This window comes from Gorilla gorilla, chromosome 1 (assembly GCF_029281585.2).
Source record: "Gorilla gorilla gorilla isolate KB3781 chromosome 1, NHGRI_mGorGor1-v2.1_pri, whole genome shotgun sequence".
NCBI classification, from domain to species: Eukaryota; Metazoa; Chordata; class Mammalia; order Primates; family Hominidae; genus Gorilla; species Gorilla gorilla.
The window spans coordinates 143512906-143531040 of record NC_073224.2 but is presented as its reverse complement, the minus strand read 5'-3'; the positions used below and the strand labels follow the sequence as shown (position 1 = coordinate 143531040).

The following is an 18135-nucleotide window of genomic DNA, read 5'->3' as shown; positions in this document are numbered from 1 at the left end:
CATATGATAGGCCACAAAACCAGCCTCAATAAATTTTTTAAAAATTGAAACTACATCAAGTACTCTCAGACCACAGTAGAATAAAACTGGAAATCAACTCCAAAGGAACCTTCAAAACCATGTAAATACATGGAAATTAAATAACCTGATCTTGAATGATCATTGCATCAACAATGAAATCAAGATGGAAATTTAAAAATTCTTCGAACTGAACATCTATAGTGACACAACCTATGTAAACCTCTGGGATACAGCAAAGGTGGTGCTAAGAGGAAAGTTCCTATCCCTAAATGCCTATATTAAAAAGTCTGAAAGAGCACAAATAGACAATGTAAGGTCACATCTCAAGGAACTAGAGAAACAAGAACCAACCAAACCCAAACCCACCAGAAAAAAAGAAATAACCAAGATCAGAGCAGAACTAAGTGAAATTGAAACAAACAAACAAAATACAAAAGATAAATGAAACAAAAAGCTGATTCTTTGAAAAGATAAAAAACTGCCATAGATAGCTCTTATTATTTTGAGATACGTCCCATCAATGCCTAATTTATTGAGAGTTTTTAGCATGAAGCATTGTTGAATTTTGTCAAAGGCCTTTTCTGCATCTATTGAGATAATCATGTGGTTTTTGTCTTTGGTTCTGTTTATATGCTGGATTACATTTATTGATTTGCATATATTGAACCAGCCTTGCATCCCAGGGATGAAGCCCACTTGATCATGGTGAATAAGCTTTTTGATGTGCTGCTGGATTCGGTTTGCCAGTATTTTATTGAGGATTTTTGCATCAATGTTAATCAAGGATATTGGTCTAAAATTCTCTTTTTTGGTTGTGTCTCTGACCGGCTTTGGTATCAGGATGATGCTGGCCTCATAAAATGAGTTAGGGAGGATTCCCTCTTTTTCTATTGACTGGAATAGTTTCAGAAGGAATGGTACCAGTTCCTCCTTGTACCTCTGGTAGAATTCGGCTGTGAATCCATCTGGTCCCGGACTCTTTTTGGTTGGTAAGCTATTGATTATTGCCACAATTTCAGATCCTGTTATTGGTCTATTCAGAGAGTCAACTTCTTCCTGGTTTAGTCTTGGGAGGGTGTATGTGTCGAGGAATTTATCCATTTCTTCTAGATTTTCTAGTTTATTTGCATAGAGGTGTTTGTAGTATTCTCTGATGGTAGTTTGTATTTCTGTGGGATCGGTGGTGATATCCCCTTTATCATTTTTTATTGCGTCTATTTGATTCTTCTCTCTTTTCTTTGAATGGGCAAAAACTGGAAGCATTCCCTTTGAAAACTGGCACAAGACAGGGATGCCCTCTCTCACCACTCCTATTCAACATAGTGTTGGAAGTTCTGGCCAGGGCAATCAGGCAGGAGAAGGAAATAAAGGGTATTCAATTAGGAAAAGAGGAAGTCAAATTGTCCCTGTTTGCAGATGACATGATTGTACATTTAGAAAACCCCATTGTCTCAGCCCAAAATCTCCTTAAGCTGATAAGCAACTTCAGCAAAGTCTCCGGATACAAAATCAATGTGCAAAAATCACAAGCATTCTTATACACCAATAACAGACAAACAGAGAGCTAAATCATGAGTGAACTCCCATTCACAATTGCTTCAAAGAGAATAAAATACCTAGGAATCCAACTTACAAGGGACATGAAGGACCTCTTCAAGGAGAACTACAAACCACTTCTCAATGAAATAAAAGAGGATACAAAGAAATGGAAGAACATTCCATGCTCATGGATAGGAAGAACCAATATCGTGAAAATGGCCATACTGCCCAAAGTAATTTATAGATTCAATGCCATCCCCATCAAGCTACCAATGACTTTCTTCACAGAATTGGAAAAAACTACTTTAAAGTTCATATGGAACCAAAAAAGAGCCTGCATCACCAAGTCAATCCTAAGCCAAAAGAACAAAGCCGGAGGCATCACACTACCTGACTTCAAACTATACTACAAGGCTACAGTAACCAAAACAGCATGGTACTGGTACCAAAACAGAGATATAGATCAATGGAACAGAACAGAGCCCTCAGAAATAACGCTGCATATCTACAGCTATCTGATCTTTGACAAACCTGAGAAAAATAAGCAATGGGGAAAGGATTCCCTATTTAATAAATGGTGCTGGGAAAACTGGTTAGCCATATGTAGAAAGCTGAAACTGGATCCCTTCCTTACACCTTATACACAAATTAATTCAAGATGGATTAAAGACTTAAACGTTAGAACTAAAACCATAAAAACCCTAGAAGAAAACCTAGGCATTACCATTCAGGACATAGGCATGGGCAAGGACTTCATGTCTAAAACACCAAAAGCAATGGCAACAAAAGCCAAAATTGACAAATGGGATCTCATTAAACTAAAGAGCTTCTGCACAGCAAAAGAAACTACCATGAGAGTGAACATGCAACCTACAAAATGGGAGAAAATTTTCGCAACCTACTCAACTGACAAAGGGCTAATACCCAGAATCTACAATGAACTCAAACAAATTTACAAGAAAGAAACAAACAACCCCATCAAAAAGTGGGCAAAGGACATGAACAGACACTTCTCAAAAGAAGACATTTATGCAGCCAAAAAACACATGAAAAAATGCTCACCATCACTGGCCATCAGAGAAATGCAAATCAAAACCACAATGAGATACCATCTCACACCAGTTAGAATGGCAATCATTAAAAAGTCAGGAAACAACAGGTGCTGGAGAGGATGTGGAGAAATTGGAACACTTTTACACTGTTGGTGGGACTGTAAACTAGTTCAACCATTGTGGAAGTCAGTGTGGCGATTCCTCAGGGATCTAGAACTAGAAATACCATTTGACCCAGCCATCCCATTACTGGGTATATACCCAAAGGACTATAAATCATGCTGCTATAAAGACACATGCACACGTATGTTTATTGCGGCACTATTCACAATAGCAAAGACTTGGAACCAACCCAAATGTCCAACAATGATAGACTGGATTAAGAAAATGTGGCACATGTGCACCATGGAATACTATGCAGCCATAAAAAATGATGAGTTCATGTCCTTTGTAGGGACATGGATGAAATTGGAAATCATCATTCTCAGTAAACTGTCACAAGAACAAAAAACCAAACACCGCATATTCTCACTCATAGGTGGGAATTGAACAATGAGAACACATGGACACAGCAAGGGGAACATCACACTCTGGGGACTGTTGTGGGGTGTGGGGAGGGGGGAGTTCTACCTTTAGGAGATATTCCTAATGCTAAATGACGAGTTAATGGGTGCAACACACCAGCATGGCACATGTATACATATGTAACTAACCTGCACATTGTGCACATGTACCCTAAAACTTAAAGTATAATAATCATAAAATAAAAAAAAGAAAAGATAAAAAACTGGTAGATCATTACCAAGATTAATCAAGAAGAGAGAAATTCCAAATAAGCTCAATTAGAAACAAAAGGGAAGATATTAAAACTGAAGCCACAGATATACAAAAGATCATTGAAGGTTACTATGAACACCTATACATGCATAAACTAGAAAACCTGGAGGAGATGAATAAATTCCTGAAAAGTTACAACCCTTCTAGCTTAAATCAGGAAGAATTAGATACCCTGAACAGACCAATAACAAGCAGCAAGTTTGAAATGGTAATAAAAAAATTACCAATAAAAAAAAAGTCCAGGACCAGACAAATTCACAGATGAATTATGTCAGACATTCAAAGAAGAATTCGTCCCAATCCTATTGACACTATTCCACAAGATAGAGAAAGGGAATCCTCCCCAAATCATTCTATGAAGACAGTATCACCCTAATACCAAAACCAGGAAAGGACAAAACCAAAAATAAAACTACAGACCAATATCCCTGATGAACATACATGCAAAAAGTCTTTAAAAAATACTAGCTAACTGAATCCAGCAACATATTAAAAAGGTAAACCACCATGATCAAATGGGTTTCATTACAGGAATGCAGGGATGATTTAACATGTGCAAGTCACTAAATGTGATACACCACATAAAGAGAATTATAAACAAAAATTACATGATCATCTCAATAAATACAGAAAAAGCATTTGACAAAATCCAGCATCTCTTTATGATTAAAATTGTCAGCAAAATCGGCATACAAGAGACATATCTCAATATAATAAAAGCCATCTATGACAAACCCACAGCCAACATAATACTGAATGGGGAAATGTTGATAGCATTCCTTCTGAGAACTGAAAGAAGACAAGGATGCCCATTCTCACCACTTCTATTCAACATAGTACTGGAAGACCTAGCCAAAGCTATTAGAAAAGAGGAAGGAATAAAGGGCATCCAAATCAGTAAAGAGTAAGTCAAACTGTCACTATTTCCTGTTGATTTGATTGTATACCTAGAAAACCCTAAAGATTCCTTCAAAAAGCTGCTAGAACTAATAAAAGAATTCAGCAAAGTTTCAGTATACCAAATTAATGTACACAAATCAGTAACTCCTATACATCAACAGCAACAAAGCTGAGAATCAAATCAAGAACTCAAGTGCTTTTACAATAGCTGCAAAAATAAAATAAATACTTAGGAATATACCTAATCAAGGACATGAAAGACCTATGCAAGGAAAACTACAAAAAACTACTGAAAGAAATCACACAGGACAGAATGAAATGGAAACTCATCCCATGCTCATGGATGGGTAGAATCAATATTGTGAAAATGGCCATACTGCCAAAAGCAATCTACAAATTCAGGCAATTCTCATCAAAATAACACCATCATTCATCATGGAACTAGAAAAAACAATCCTAAAATGTATACGGAACCAAAAAAGAGCCCTCATAGCGAAAGCGAGACTAAGCAAAAAGAACAAATCTGGAGGCATCACAGTACCTGATTTCAGACTATACTATAAGGCCATAGCCACTATAACAGCATGGTACTGGTATAAAAAGAGGCCCATAGACCAATGGAACAGAATAGAGAACCCAGAAATAAAGCCAAATACTTACAGCCAACTGATCTTTGACAAAGCAAACAAAAACATAAAATGGGGAAAGAACACCCTATTCAACCAATGGTGCTGGTATAATTGGCAAGCCACGTGTAGGAGAATGAAACTGGATCCTCATCTCTCACCTTATATAAAAATCAATTTAAGATGGATTAAGGACTTAAATCTAAGACGTGAAACTATAAAAATTCTAGAAGATGACATTGGAAAACCCCTTCTAGAGCCTGGCTTAGGCAATGATTTTATGACCAAGAACCCATAAGCAAATGCAATAAAAACAAGGATAAATAGATGGCACTAGCTGGGACTTAATTTAACTGAAGAGCTTTTGCACGGCAAAAGGAACAGTCAGCAGAGTAAACAGACAACCCACAGAGTCGAAGAAATCTTCACAATCTATACATCCAACAAAGGACTAATATCCAGAATCTACAAGGAACTCTAACAAATCATCAAGAAAAAAACAATCCCTCAAAAAGGGGGCTAAGGACATGAGTAGACAATTCTCAAAAGAAGATATACAAATGACCAACAAGCACATAAAAAATGCTCAATATCACTAATGATCAGGGAAATGCAAATTAAAACCACAATGCACTACCAACTTACTCCTACAAGAATGGCCATAATCCAAAAATAAAAAAATAATGAATATTGTCATGGATGCATTGAAAAGGGAACATTTCTACACTGCTGGTAGGAATGTAAACCAGTACAACCAATACGGAAAACAGTGTGAAGCTTCCCTAAAGAACTGTAAGTAGAACTACCATTTGATCCAGCAATCCCACTACTGAGTATCTCCCAGAGGAAAAAGAGTCATTATATGAAAGACAGTTGTGCATGTATGTTTATAGCAGCACAATTTGCAATTGCAAAACTGTGGAACCAACCAAAATGCCTATCAATCAACAAGTGGATAAAGAAACTGTGGTAAATATATATGATGAAATTCTACTGAGTCATAAAAATGAATGAATTAGTGGCATTCACAGCAACCTTGTTGGGATTGGAGACTACTGCTCTAAGTGAAGTAACTCCAGGAATGGAAACCCAAACATTGTATGTTCCAGATACCCCTGTTTCCCTAAAAACCTATGGAAATAAAAAATTTCTTAAAAAACATACTGTTTTTACCTTTGAATTAAACAAAAGGAAAAAGGTATATAAGGTTTTAAAATGCACACAACGCGAGAACAAATTGGGAAGACTGACACTACCCAACCTCAGAGCTTACTATGAAGCTAAAGTAATCAAGACAGTTTAGTACTGGCTAAAGACTAGACAAATAAATCAATGGGAAAGAATAGAGAGTCCAGAAATAGGCCCATATAAATATAATCAACTGATTTTGACAAAGGAGTAAAGGCAATACAATGGAGCAAAGAGTAATTTTCAACAAATGGTGCTGAAACAATTGGACATCCACATGCAGAAAGAAAAAAAATGAATCTAGACACAGACCTTACACCCTTTACAAAAATTAACTCTAAATGCATCATAGACCTAAATGTAAAGTATAAAATTATAAAACTCTCAGAAGACAATGTAGGAGACTTTGATGACGTTAGGTATGGCAATAACTTTTTATATATTGTACCGAAGGCACAATTCATGAAAGAAATGATTAATAAGCTAGACCTCACTAAAATTAAAAACTTCTGCTCCTCAAAAGACAATGTTAAGAGACTAAGAAGACAAGCCACAGACTGGAAGGAATATCTGCAAAAGACACATCTGGTAAGACTTAACCAAAAAACACAAAAGACTCATTAAATGCAACAATAAGAAAGAAAAGAAACAACACAATTAAAAATGGGCCAAAGACCTTAACAGACACCTCACTAAAGAAAATATACAGATGCTAAATAGCATCTCAAAAGATACTTTACACCCCATGTCACCAGGGAAATGCAAATTATAACAGCAATAAAATACCACTACACACCTATTCAAATGTCAAAAATATAGAACACTGACAACAACAAAGGCTGGAGAGGATATGGATCAACAGGAGCTCTCCTTCATTGCTAGTGGGAATATAAAATGGTACAGTTACTTTGGATAGCATTCTGGTGGTTTCTAACAAAATTAAGTATATGGTTACTAGACAATCAATAATCACACTCCTTAGTACTTGCCCAAAGAAGTTGAAAACTTATGCCTACACAAAAACCTGCACACAAATGTTTATTGAAGCTTTATTCATCATTGCCAAAACTTGGAAGCAATCAAAAGGTTTTTAAAAAGGTGAATGGATAAAAAGATGGTATATCCAGACAATAAAATATTATCTGCACTAAAAGAAAACAAGTTATCAAGCCATGAAAACACAGAAGAATCTTAAAAGCATATTACTAAGTGAAAAAAGCCAACGTGAAAAGGGTATATATTGTGTAATTCCTACTACATGACATTCTGGAAAAGAGAAAATTATGAGACAATAAAAAGATCAGTGGTTGTTAGGGGATTGAGGCGGAGAGGGAGAGACGAATAGGCAGAGCACAGAGGATTTTTAGGAAAGTGCAACTATTCTATATGATACTACAACGGTGGAAACATCATGACATATTTGTTCAAACCCATGGAATGTACAATACCAAGAGGGAACTCTAATGTCAACTACACACTTTGGAAGATAATGATGTGTCAATGTAGGTTCACCAATTGTAACAAACATACCACTGTCATAGGGGATGTTAATAATGTGGAAGGTGATGCACCTGTAGAGGACAGAAGGTATATGGGAAGTCTCTATACCTACCACTCAATTTTCTGTGAGCCTGAAACTTCTCTAAAAATAGTCTATTAAAAATGCATGGAATGTAATACCTTATTTATAGATATGCAATGTTGTAGTAATCCTTTTTTTTTATTTTCTATATTTCTGATGCTATGACATGGTGGGGGCTCTGCTGACCCTGAAGAAACTGGCCCTCCTAGGGCTAGCTAGTTGCTAGAGACAGTAAAAGACTTTCCTGTGAGTGTACTTTTCCTTTGCAAACCAACCAATCCAGAGCCCAGACCCCCCACCATCACCTCCTTTATATGGCCCCCATAGGGCTCTTTCACTCAGGGCCACCATTCCCCTGCCCTAATCACCCCAGGGCCTACCAGACAACTAGAGACAACCCCTATACCCTTGAGCCAGCTGAAATTATTCAAATTAGTCAATGTTAAACCTATTCACCGTGCCTCACCTGTTTCTTTCTGCAGAACCCACAATAAAGACTTTGCCCGTGTTTTCCCCTAGCTCTCTCTGACTTCTGACTGACCTTGGTGCTTCCCCTTGTGGCCCCTGCATGGTGAGGTATAGCCGTCCCCTTGGGAACTGTAATAAACTATCTTTTCAATGGCAGTTGGGTCCTGATCTGTTGGCCTCACCATACCCAAATAATAATAAAACCTACATTTTAAAATAATTATTTATAAACATAGTATGTTAATGTATTTTTATAATGCATTGGCAGGATTTACACTAAATCTGTCAAATGGCTGACTCCAGGAATGAGAAGGGTTATGAGACTGGGGAGTTGGGAGATTAGAGGGTCACAACTTTACATGTAGGAGTATGCTGTCATAAAACAGGAGACTTGAAGCAAATATAACAAAATGTTAAGAACTACTCATTCTGTGTGGTGAGACAGAAGTGCTTATTATATGATTTTAAAATATTTATTTTTGAAAATCAAAATTATTTTTAAAAGAGTAATGTTACCTACAACATTCAAAAGATGTGGTAAAGATAATACTAAATAAAGAGCAAAGAGTATTCAGGAGATTCATACACAAGTTAGGATGCAATTTTCAAAACAAGTTGAGGCAAGAAATGCAGAGAAGAGACACAATAGCAGTAATGGTATTCCAGACACTCCAATTTATTCACAACTTGTTCAACACCCCTTCTCAGCTGAGTTAGTGTATCAGTTATCTGTTACCATAGTAATGCCGTGTAACAACCATGACAGAAAACACAAAATCCCCCTGGCATATGGCAATAAACTCTTCTTACTCACAAGTCTTTAGGTTGACTAAGCATTTTGTTGATCGAAGCTGAGCTCATCAAGACTTAGTTATGTGTCTATTGCCAGCTGTAGGGCAATTAAACAGTCAACCCTGGATGAACTTGCTCACAAGCCTGTGCCATCTTGCTCTATTCCACATGACTGCTCACCAGCAGGCTCATCCAGCCTTATTCTCATGGCAAAGTGAGAGCAGCAAGAGGCAACAAGAAGAAAAACACAGGGCCTCTAAAGACCTGGGCTCAGAACTGGCACACTGTTGGTTCCACACATGATTTATGCCAAGGCTAGTATAGACTCAGTGTCTTTAATGGAAGGAGTAAACAAATCGAGACCATTGCCACCATCAATCCCACCTCAGTTAGACAAAAACTATCTTGGTGGATACTTTTTCCAGTTTACTTACTTCGTTCACTGTGAGAATTAAGAAGCCAGACAGAGCAGGGATTAGCTCTATTTAGGGTTTGTTTGTTTGCTTGCTTTAAATAGATCCTTATGTGTTCCTGCTTGAGATCATTCCCTGATATGGCAGCATCCTTATCAGTTGACCTAGACCTTCCTAGAGTATTGTAACCTAAGAAAGGTAAGGCCCATATTCTTCAGAAATGCAGTCTGAAAAAAGCTAATGTCTCTGATTATTTACCTAAGAGAGGACAGAATTATATGCTGGGAAGATTAAAGTCAGTGACAGGCCACCTTCTGGTCATGATGTCAATTATATTCTTGCCAGAATGCCTGTAAAGCCTTCTCAAAGGAGATCTTGAAAAACAAGGTGAAGAAATAACACATATGACTATATTCCCGTTTTTGGGAAGTCACAATACACCTTAGTTTTATACACTGTTGGTTGGCAGACCAATACCCATTTCCTCTTCCTTTCTTAACTAAAAGATCCTTGATTTTGCTTTAGGACAGCAATGCATCAATTAAAAATATTCCTTATTCCAGACTCACTTACAGCTAGTGATAGCTGCATGACCTATTATTTCCTGGCAGTGAGACATAAGCACAAGTTAACTAAGTGGACAACTGAGAAAAATATATTTCTTTCCAGAAATAAAGGGACATATTTCCTGTTCTCCACTTTCTACCCTGGACTCTTTCAGGTGTTTCCTGCCTAGAAGTGCAGCAGCCACCGTATGAGCATGAGAAAGAAAGCCCCACACTATGCCAGGGAGGCTGCAGGAGAATTCAGAAAGGAGACTGCGTACTGGAGGCATCCTGGAACTGACATTCCATTCTGGATGACTGTGTCTGCATTTATTTTTCTACATAAGAAAAATAAACTCCTACTTGTTTATATCTTTGCAATCAGATCCCTGTCACATGCAGCCAAATGCAAATCTAAATAATTTGTGAGTTCTAAGAATTTCTGCACTGAAAGAAAAACCTTCCTAGCTAGATTTAGTCATTCCACAACATATGTATATTGTACACCATAAATATACACAATTGTATCTATCAATTTAAAAATAATATAAATAAAATAATAAAGATGTGAAAGACCTAAATAAATAAGGGGCAAAAAAGTTCAGTCCTTCCCAAAGTTATTTGCACACAGCACTTTTTTTAAAAGTAATTTATTTTTACCTTCTATAGTATATGAACAATGCTTCACAGAATATCTGTTTGGAAAATTCCATTTTCTTTTGTGTTATATAACTTTTACCTTGAATGGCCTGTTTCCTGGTTAAAGTACTGCATTAATGAAATCAATGTGTGAAACAGATCTTTATATGGACAAATCATCTTGTAACACCAGCTATCTCAGAATAGACATCATTTGCTTATCCATGATCCCGTTCATCAAAAAATATTTATTGGTCACCTAATAGGTTCCGAACTTTGCTAGGTCCTGGGGATAGAAAGATAACTTAATCCAGTTCTCAAATCTTTGTTTGCTTAAGGTTAGTGTGACAAGACAATTATTTATAATGTAATGTATCTAAAATTCTCTGTTACCACAATTTAAGGACATTCCAAGCATCTAGGGCACACCATCATGATTCTCCTGATTCATGAATACTAACCTAACACTGTCAGGTTCATGGGGAAAAAAACTGGATACTCAAGAAGGATTTGAGCCAACTATCCAACATTTACATATTTTTAAAAATTATTTTTTATTGAGACATAATTGATGTACATATTTTCAGGGTACATGTGATAATCTGATACATTCATATAATCAAATCAGGGTAATTAGGATATCCATCACATTAAATGTTTAGCTTTTCTTTATGCTAGGAACATTCAAATTATTCTCTTCTAGCTATTTTGAAATGTTTAATAGACTAATGTTAACTATAGTCACCCTTCTGATCTATCAAACACCAGGTCTTATTTCTTCTATCTATTAGTAACTATATAATTGTACCCATTAATAATCTCTCTTTATTCCCTCCTTTCCCACCCTTCCTGGCCTCTGGAAATCTATCTATCTCCATGAGCTCCACCTTTTTAGCTCACACATATGAGTGAGAACATGCTATATTTGTCTTTCTGTGCTTGGTGTATTTCACTTAACATAATGCCCTCCACTTCCATTCATGTTGCTGCAAATAACAGGATTTTATTCTTTTTATGGCTAGATAATATTGTTTATATAACAAATTTTACTTATTCATTTATCCATTGGTTGGCACTTAGGTTGATTCTATATTTTGGGTATTGTGAATAGTGCTGTAGTAAACATGGGGGTGCAGACATCTCTTTGATATATTGATTTCCTTTCTTTTGGACCCGATCTCAACAATCCCTTGAAGCCTCCACCAGGCAGTGTGAGGATGCCTAATGTACCCAATACACAACCAGCAATAATGAAACCAACAGAGAAACATCCAGTTTATACACCGATTGCAAAAAAACATGCATTGGCCCAAGCTGAACTTCTTAAACACCAGGAAGAAGTAGAAAGAAAAGATGCAGAATTAGTCATCGGGAATGAGAAATGCAAAACCTCACTCAACATGGTAGAAAAAATAATTGGCCACTTCTTCTTAGCAATTTTCCTATAGAACCTTGTTTCTATCAGGATTTTTCTGTTGACATTCCTATAGAATTCCAAAAGACAGTAAAGCTTATATACTACTTGTGGATGTTCCATGCTGTAACACTGTTTCTAAATATCTTCAGATGCTTGTCTTGGTTTTGTGTTGATTTTGCAAGAGTGGTTGATTTTAGTTTGAGTATCCTGTGGTTCTTGCTTTTTACTCCTTGTTCATTTGTCTGTTGGTACAGACCACTTTATGGAGCTTTCAGGAGTGACAGTTCATTCAGACTCTTTGTATTCTTCTTCGTCTATATTTGTTAGTTTGCTGTACATGCATTCCAGGCATATGAAATTGGGGTAATTGTGGTTGAGTTTCAACCCTTACTGTTCTCAACCAAAATATTCCTATTGGAATCAGGATGATAATCACAGCAGCACTTTTCGCAGCATCGGCAGCCATCTCACTAGTTAAGTTTTTAAAAGATAATGGCCTCCAGCTGCATCTATGTTGCTACAAAGGACATAATTTCATTTTGAGGGCTGTGTAATATTCCATGGTGTATACATACCACATTTTCTTTATCCAGTCTACCATTGATGGACATTTAGGTTGATTCCATGACTTTGCTATTGTGAATAGTGCTGCAAGAAACATACAAGTGCAGGTGTCTTTTTGAAAAAAGAAGGTACTAATTAACATTCCCACTAATGGTGTACAAGGGTTCCCCTTTGTCTACATTCTCACCAGTATCTGCTATTCTCTGTCTTTTTTGTAAAAGTCATTCTAACTGGAGTGAGATGATATCTCATTGTGGTTTTGATTTGCAGTTCTCTGATAATTAGTGGTGGTGACCATTTTTTCATATATCTGTTAGCCATTTGTATGTCTTCTTTTGAGAAATGTGTTCAGATCTTTTGCCCATTTTTTATTCAATTATTTGGTTTTTTACTATTGAGTTGTTTGAGTGCCTTATATATTTTGGTTATTAATTCCTTGTCAGATGGATAGTTTGCAAACATTTTCTCTCATTCTGTAGGTTGTCTTTTCAGTTTTTGATTGTTTTCTTTGTTGTGCGGAAGCTTTTGAGCTTTATGTAATCCCATTTTAGTTTTGATTTTATTTCGTGTGCTTTTGAGGCTTACTCAAAGTATCTTTGCCCAGATCAATGTTCTGGAGCATTTCTCCAGTGTTTTGTTCTAGTAGCTTCATAGCTTTTTTGTCTCGTAGTAGCTTTATTTTTAAATAAAAATATATTCTATGCCCATGGGTTGGAAGAATCAATATTGTTAAAATGACCATACTACCCAAAGCAATTTACAGATTCAGTGCAATCTCTACGAAAATACCAACGACATTCCTCACAGAAATAGAAAAAAAAGTACTAAAATTAATATGAAACCACAAAAGACCCCAAATAGCCAAAGACATCTTGAACGAAAAGAACAAAACTGGAGGCCTCACACTACCTGACAATAAATCAGCTGGTACTGCATAAAAACAATGGAACAGAATAGAGAGCCCAAATATCAATCCACACACTTACAGCCAACCCATTTTGGAAGAAAATACAATAAGGAGAGAGTAGCCTCTTACATAAATGATGCTGAGAAAACTGGATAACCATATGCAGAAGAATAAAACTAGACTCTATGTCTCACCATATAGAAAAATCAAATCAAAATGAATCAATATTTACATATTAACTCAGTCTTGATTTTCTTTAATTGCCCTCTACATGCAATGATTCATGTCAAAAGACAACAGTGGCAATTCTTTATGAAAACCCTAAGCAGTTAATGCCCTTGATAGAAGTGAAGAGACCTAATATATAAAGAATAAGAGAAAGATGTAATTATGACTAAACAGAGGTTCAAGTTCAAGGAAAGGATAACTTTGGTATTTTGAATAGGAGAGGGATAAGAAAGGGACATAAGAGCGACGTGTTGTCAGAATGCAGGGGAGTTTTTAATGGAAAGGCAGAAGATTAAAATACCAAAAAGAGTGGTTGGTTGATAGAGCAAAGTCTCAGAACACATAGAAGGCATTGGAATAAAGAACAAAAACATGAAACTAACCTGAACAGAAAGAAGGCATCATCCTTCGATACAAGAGAAGGAGTGAAATGAGAGCGGATGTGGGTCGTGTGTGGTTGGAGGAGAGATTTATATGGGTTGAATTGTGTTTCCCCAAAATATATATTCAAGTCCTAGCCCTACTCCCTCAGAATGTGACCTATTCAGAAATCAGGCTGCTTCAGATGTAATTAGTGAAGATGATGTACTGGAGTATGGTGGGCCCCTAATCCAATACAACTGCAATCTTTATAAAAGAGGGAAATTTGGACACACACACACACACACACACACACACAAACACACACAAGGAAGACAATGTGAAGACACATGAGGGATGATGGCCATGACAACTGAGGCAGAGATTGAAATGTTGCATTTGCAAACTAAAGAATGACCATGGATTGCCAAGAGCTTCCAGAAGCTAGGAAGAGGCAAGACAGAATTCTCTTCTACAAGTTTTAGAAGGAGCATGGCCCTGCTCATACCTTCATTTCAAGCTTCTAACCCCTAGAACTGTGACAGCATAAATTTCTGTTGTCATAGCCACCAAGGTTTTGGTTCTTGGTTATGGCAGCCTTAGGAAATGAGTACAAAGGTGTTGCAGAGATCACACTGTGGCCTTTATCTTACTGATGATGAAGTTAAAGTACTAACACCAAGATTAAAAGGGAGTGTTGACTGTAGTGAAGTTCCAAACTAATACCTGAGGAGAATAAAAGTGGAAGCCAAGCATGAAGATATACAAATAAGTAATAAGGACTTGGCTGAAGTCAGTGACTATGAATTTATTACAACACTAATCGGATAAAAATTCCAGACACAAATATGAATTTAGTACATGATAAAGATATTTCAAATCAGTGCATATATGATGGATTGGTTATTCAATAGAATACGATTAACAATTTGGGGATAGAAAAATAAATATCTACAGGTGGAACTAACTGTCCCCTTGAATTAAAAATAATGTTAAAGAGTTGTTTATAATAATTGTTTTAAAAAGGGAAACAGCCTAAATATCAAATAAGGGAAAATATCATATAAATAACATCTGGTTGTTAACAAATTTTACACCATAATAATATATTCTTATTTTAAAACTGGAAAATGTCAATACATGCTATTGTCAACTATTATAATTTTATAAAATATATGTATATACATACACACGTATACATAATGTGTCTATACATCTCTAAAGAAAATAAATGGTTATTGACTAGTATCTCCATATGATAGAATTACAGGTATTCTTTCTATATGATTTTCTTTCAAATTATATACTTAATATTTGGCTTTAATTATTTATGGCTTTATTTAGAAAAGTACTGTAACAATGGTGGTTCTAGAATTTGAGGATCCTATGTAAGTTGTCAAAACAGCCCAATGTTTCAACTCTCTTTTTTCAAGAATCAAAAACAATTCCTGAGATGGAGATCAGAAGAGCCATGTTTAAAAGAATGCATGAAAACCAGATACCCAAGGAAACTACAGCAGGAAAATACATACCTGGGACCACGTGTATATACTAGACATCTGGTGCATCAGTTAGGAGCATTGCAAAGATAAATGCAATTTGGGGAGTAAATTGCCCATGAAAAATTTAGGCCATGTGAGGAATTTAAGATTTTGTGGTACAATTTGGTTTTGGTTTTAAACTTAGAGACTGGCCATGACCTGTTTTCTGCCATGTGAGTTTGGTTTTTACCTGCTGTGGTCTGAGTGAATGACCTTAAACTGTAGGTCATTTGGGATTTTGACCTTGTTCATTTCACATCTGCTTATGGTAGCACTATGCAGAGGTAAGAAGCTGTTACACAGACAGGGACTCCAGGCATCAGCCTATGTGCCGGAGAGAGGAAGGTGGGGAGAGGGGGCAAATTCAACGTACAGAAGTTGGCCACAATAGTCTCGTTTTATACAGGCCTTCTAGATGATAGGGATTTAAACTTATTTTTTAGTTTTTCTGTGTTTTGCAGTCAGGCTTGCAGTCTAGGATTATAAACTGATGCTAAGTTCTGTGGGACCTTTAGTGTATGCAAGCTTCTAGCTTTAAAATTGTGTGCCAGGCATAGGAGACAATGTGGATAAGCTGCCTAAAATTCTATTTATTTTGTTCATCATTCAAGGCCAAGGGTGGTGCTGTGGAGGGAATAGGCTCTTGGACCCATGAAACATATATCCATAATCTCATAAGAATTACTCCCAACACATGGCTTCAGGTTAATTCTGGATTTGTTATTTTGTGTAGACTCTGATCACGGCTATAGCTTTAGATTTCAGAGACCCAATCTGAATGCAGGTTTCAAATAGTTTGTTCACATTCTCCTCTCTGAGTAGAACAATCCCACTCAAGTGATTGTCCCCCATCAAACAGGACTCATTCTCTTCTATTCCTGCCTGGTTCCCCATAATATGCCTCATTATTGCTATGTCTTCCCTTAGAAGTCTATTCCATTTATTTATCCAGCATGAAGTTCACCCAAAACTGTCATATTGATACTTCCCTTGTAATTCTTCCAGTATTTTCTACTGATCTTCCTACTCTTCTCTATAATCTGTCCAGAATCTTTGTAACTACTCAAAATAGCAGTATCAGTCCTTAAGATAGTGGGTTCCCAATTGTCTATATTATGAATTTTTCACATTCAGCTTTAAGAGCTACTTCTCAACAGTTTTTTTTGGATCCTGCTTCTCAGCAGGGTCTACAGACAATTCAGTCTGCTCTCACATATCTTCCCCTCTCTTTCTACCCAAGATTTCTTTGGACCTCTGCCACAGTTTCCGATCTAATAACAGCAAAGCATCTTCCCCTTTTCTAATTCCTTTGTTAAGTATAGTTAGATTTGGGTATATATTATTTTCCCAGTTGTCTTTCCTGGTTGTAATATCTGCTTTTCCCCTTTAACTCTGTCCAGTCTTCTGATTTCTGCAATCTCAACTTTTGTTTTTAGGGAATTAGTTTCTTCCTATAGATAATTGTTTTTCAAGGAGGGTATAATTGATAACAGTGCAGGATAACTCCTTTTCATCCATTATTTTGGTGAAACTGTCCTATATATTGCAAACGGTTTAGTATCCCTGGCCCCTGCTCACTAAATATCAGGAGCACTTTCTCAAATTCCGCTATGGAAATCAAGAGTCCACAGCTATGTCTACATCATGATTTTTTTGTTGTTGTGGTGGTTGTTGGGGGGGGTTTTTTGAAGCAGAGTCTCGCTCTGTTGCCCAGGCTGGACTGCAGTGGCGCGATCTCGGCTCACTGCAACCTCCGCCTCCTGGATGGTTTCAAGCGATTCTCCTGCCTCCGTCTCCTGAGTAGCTAGGATTACAGGCACGTGCCACCACGCCCAGCTAATTTTTGTATTTTTAGTAGAGACGGGGTTTCACCATGTTGGCCAGGCTGGTGATGAATTTTTGGTGAGTGGGTTCAAATGTGCCTGACCAGTGTGACACGGCCTGCTAATTCTGCCTGCTCCCAGCCCTAGAGAGTCCCAGGAGAGGTTGTGGAACACTGGAAAAGTGTTAACTAGCTCTACGCTTGCTCTGGAAAGGAAGAAGTAGGAGATCTAGAAAAACTGCTTCTGTAGCAATGCCAAAACCAAAGCCCACTTGGAATAGTTTGGGGAGAAAATGGGAAGTAAGGGTGATAAATGGAGATCAGTTTTCTTTTAAAAGGAGCGGAGCTGGAGCAGAAACTGAAGTGGGATGCAGGGTAAACAAGGGTTTTTTAAACAATGCAGATCAGAGACTATGTTTGCATGTATGATACCAGGAGCTGCCTCAAAAAACTGTGGCCTCTTTCTCTCGTAACAGGATTTTTGAGAAAAGTTAACAAGAAAACTAATTTGCCCAAAAGAAATATATATATGTTTGTGTGTATACATACACCTACTCATATATATGCAAGTGCAACGGTGGGAAAGACTCTACATCTATAATATGTCACTTTCGTATCCCTAGATTCAATGAAAATAGAAATTGTGCTGAAAACAAAATATTCTGAAAAAAAAAAGCAGATCAGTTTAAGTACA

General features: G+C 36.9%; 1 pseudogene; it reads left to right on the top strand.

Moving 5' to 3' along the window:
* The first annotated feature begins 5670 nt into the window (after nt 1–5670).
* On the top strand, nt 5671–16414 carry LOC101142182 (secretory carrier-associated membrane protein 1-like; annotated as a pseudogene).
* Nucleotides 16415–18135: the final 1721 nt, after the last annotated feature.